We start from the raw sequence: 4,365 nt of genomic DNA on the forward strand, positions 1-4,365 counted from the left end.
ATATATAGTTCCAAAGCAAATGATTTTTTCGAATTATATTACTAGTTAAATAGTCATAAAAGTAATCAATATTAAAATATTTCTTGCATGGTATAAATTATTAAAAAATATTATTTTCTATAAATGATCTTGTCACGCCCCGAGTCCACAATAAAGGTCCACGAGGACGTCAACAGACCCGCCGAACGGATAGAGTTTTTCCTGTCCGTACGAAACGTCAACAAAATCGACCAGTACAAGACAAACCACAGAGATCAAACATGAGGGGTATCCACAACACATGAATCAAGAAAAGGTACCGAATAAACAAATAACATGTATCAGAGCGCTATTCCCAAAATAAGTTGTTGTACAACACGAACAACACCAAAATGACCCTCAACCTCAAAAGAAAAGTACACGAAAACAGCCCAGACCCTCGCCAGTGTAGGCAGCTCGTACAACATAGCACTCTATCTGGTGGTCCTCTACTGAAAAGGCATGCTGGTAGGAGATGCTAACTACTGTGCGATCCCCCTCACCTTGATCAACTGACAGTATACGAACCCCTGAAAAGTAAACCACCAAAGGGTGTGAGAACTACTGATTAGCAGTTCCCAGTGGGTACGGTCAACGATAACCACGACCTTCCCACTAGGTCTACTGGAAGCCAGATTAATCAATGAACAGTAGAATATATGGTAAATAAGTAGCTGAATGCAAGTACACCGGGAAATTAACTAAGCAGATAAACGAATGACCATAAGTAACAATCAAGGTAATTAGCTATAAGCAGTATAAATGAATGTCAAGCATAGTAGAAGACTAACTGGCTATGACCTGCATAGGCAAATGTACACAACTCTCTATATATAGGCAAATGTAAAGTAGCACTAAATGAATATCTGCATGTAATATAAATAACTCTCTATACCTGTCTCTATACCTGTTGTACTATCATGTCCTTCTATATGTAGAGCGAGGAAAGAAAAGCAACTGAGTAATGTATGCAACAATGTAACTACTACTAAATAATTGCTGTAATAGTACCCAATCACAATGACCGACTCGTACGTTCGGTCAAGCCTGCGCCTGCCTAGTGCGGGAATCGCACTCCCGCAGGTGTACCGTCGACACCTAGGCTCTACCCCCAGCCCGAACACCACTCCCGCAGGTGGGTCGTCTTCCCAAGGGTACACATATCTCTGATATAACTGGCCAACATCCGGAGCGGCACTCGAAGGGGAGCGACTCCTACCGAGTCTAGTAGAAAGTAGCACTATCAAACTCAATGTGGCTTTGTAGGCTATAATCTATGTCATGGTCAACAATATCACAATGCCCAATCCAATGTCTTCAGGATAGTCATAGAGTAAACAGTAGGTCAAACATTATGATAGCATGAACAAAGACCCTCTCTATGTCCAAATCTCTGCACACTACTGTCGCGCTATCCACGGCCACTGACACACAATATATGGCATGCACGATACAAGTGACTAATAATGACGCATCAAGATGACATTTCTTATCACATATTATATGCCATGCACGATACAAGTGAATAATAGATGACTCAACCAAGATACATGAAATGTCAATTGGCTTCCCATGACTTGAATTAAACTGTCTAAATATTGCTAACAATTACTATATCATGGCGAGGAAAGAAGTGTGGCTTACATTAGTTTTCATCTGTGCATATGAACTCAACTTCATGCTAATAGCATCTCTTTCAACAAACAAAATCATGAACAGAGAACCACAAACAGAGACATAAGTTACGCCTATTCAACACAATGCTCAAGTATAAATCATCATACACATATGCACTTACGAGAAATCGAGATTTCTACTCAAGTCTATGCTAACATAACTCTTAAATGCTCAAATACATATGCATATACATGCAAGTAGGCATAGAAGGAAATTCATTATTTTCGACGACTCGGAACCCACCTCAACGGCTACATCGGCTCAGGCAAGGAAAGTACTACTCACGTACATCCTCAGCTCATGATTGCCTGAAAACACTTACAATTCGATTAGCCGGACGTGCGTCACAAACTAGATCACATGCCTTGATACCCTGTAAGGTCCAATTTGGTGATAATAGGGGTGTGAATTGCGCCAATGTCACTATCTTTTCAGTATCTCATTTCCTTCCTCTTTTCTTCAATCTTTCATTCATTCCTTCTATCTTTTTCTCTTTTTCTTTTTCTCCCTCTCTCTCTTTCTTTCTTTCTCATACTGCCCTTGCAGCTGCTGTTACTGCTGCTGCTTCTTATGCAGTCAGCAGCAGCAGCAGTTCTGCTGCTGCTCTGCAGTGAGCAGTAGCAGTGAGCAGCATCAGCTCACAGCAGCAGTGAGCAGTATCAGCTCGCAGCAGTAGTGAGCAGTAGTGAACTGCTGCTGCTGCTCTGCTCGCAGCAGCATGCGGTTGCGGCTGTTGCAGTAACAGCTGCAGTAGCAGCTCGCAGCAGCAGGGAGAGGGGGTGAGAGGAAGAGAGATAAAAAGGGAAAAGGAAAGAAAAAGGAAGGAAGAGGAGAAGAAAAGAAACTAGAAATCCCACATCTTCTTCTTCTTCTTCTTCCTTCTTCTTCTTCTCTTTCTCTTCTTCTCTATCGTTTCATTTTCCCCTTTAGCTTATCTTTAAAAATCTGAGAAAGAGAAAGCGAAGAAAGGGATAAGAACAAGACATTTTGCAACTTGGCCCACTATTTTTGCTATTTGCAATTTGGTCCCTCATAACGAAGCATTGGCCCAATTCATCCGTTTTCGCGTCAATTTCGCGCCAAAACGGTTTCACCTCATTTCATCTTCGTGCCCACACGTTAACCGACAACGTACACTGCATCCGAGTGATAACAAATCAGTATTCCACAGATCTTTTGCATTATTGTATATTAGGTTTTATAGCTTCTGTTTAGATTTGGTGGCATAACTTCTATATTTGAATTTTTGATACTTATCTATAAATTAGTTCTTATGATAAGCTATCTTAATTTGGACTTGCTCATCAAAATAGCCAATTACATTGAGTGCCTATTAGGCAAATTAATTCCTAATACAGAGTTTAGTTGGTCCATTTGGAAGGTCTAATAAAGTAAAATTATTCTATAATGTAGATCTTACATAGTATCAACTAATTCGGTTAGAATATGAATCGAGATGGTTCCAACTAATTCGGTTAGGAAATGAATCGAGATGGTTCTAACTATTTCAGTTAGGATAAGAATAAAGTAGTTGTTTTTAAAATAATTTGTTCTTATCATCTTGTAAGCCTGAAGGCTATAAATAGGGGCCATACTCTTTCATGTAAAGTTACTGTAACGACCCAGCCTACTAGCAACAATAACTCGTTGGGCCCAAATATTAGCCCAAAATGCTTAAGCCCAGTTATTATTACTAGTGTCTAATTCTCTTATATACCCAATCACATCCCCTATCCCTATTCCCATCCGATGTGGGATTATTGGGGTGTGACAGACTCCCCCCGCCATTCCCATCCGATGTGGAATTATTGGGGTGTGACAGACTCCCCCCGTTAAGGCCTTAGCGTCCTCGTCAGTCCAATTACACACATAGCCTAAGATCACCAGTCGATGTGAGACTCGTTTTTCTAGCCTTGTCAGCCAGACCCTGACATAGCCGGTCACCTTGTTATATAGACTCTGGTATAGCTTATCATTTTGTCTTTCAGACCCTGCCTCAGCCGAGACTCGCCACAAATTTTCGACTTTGGCTCTGATACCAAAAGTAATGACCCAGCCCACTAGCAACAATATCTCGTTGGGCCCAAACACCAGCCCAAAATGCTTAAGCCTAATTATTATTACTAGTGTCTAAGTCTCTTATATACCCAATCACATCCCCATTCCTATTCGATGTGGGATTATTGGGTGTGACAGTCACTTCAGTTTAGAAAGAATTAATATACAGACTCTTTCATATAAAAATATTATTTTTTTTACTTTCTCTTTAATTTGGTTTCAGATATCTATCAGGGAGGCGCTGAGACATTGCTTCCTCCACCGACGGATCACTATTTTGATCCTTTTTACTCTTCCTTCCATCATCTTCTTTGCTTCATGTCCCTCTACTCCGTCCTCTTTTTTCATCATCTCTCATCCTTCCTCTCTTTTCACTTTCTTTGACGACGATGACGATAATGACGTCGGCACTGCCTTCGACGCCCCGTCATTGCTGATATTGCTGCTACCACCTCTGACACCACTGTTGCTGTCGCCTCTGACGACGACACTGGCTGCCGACGATGCCAACGCTGACGCCGATGTTGTCAACGATGATGATGCCGATGCCGCCGCTACCGACTCTACTCTCTTTGACGACGATAATGACAATGATGCCGGCGCCACCTCCGT

General features: G+C 41.4%; 1 long non-coding RNA gene across 1 annotated transcript; it reads right to left on the reverse strand.

Moving 5' to 3' along the window:
* On the reverse strand, positions 251 to 2,299 carry LOC109719010. The gene is made up of 2 exons (XR_002218585.1): positions 1,939 to 2,299; positions 251 to 548 (listed from the first exon to the last, which is right to left on the reverse strand). It is a non-coding gene; the product is annotated as an uncharacterized LOC109719010 (long non-coding RNA).

Source organism: Ananas comosus, linkage group 1 (assembly GCF_001540865.1).
Source record: "Ananas comosus cultivar F153 linkage group 1, ASM154086v1, whole genome shotgun sequence".
Lineage (NCBI taxonomy): Eukaryota > Viridiplantae > Streptophyta > Magnoliopsida > Poales > Bromeliaceae > Ananas > Ananas comosus.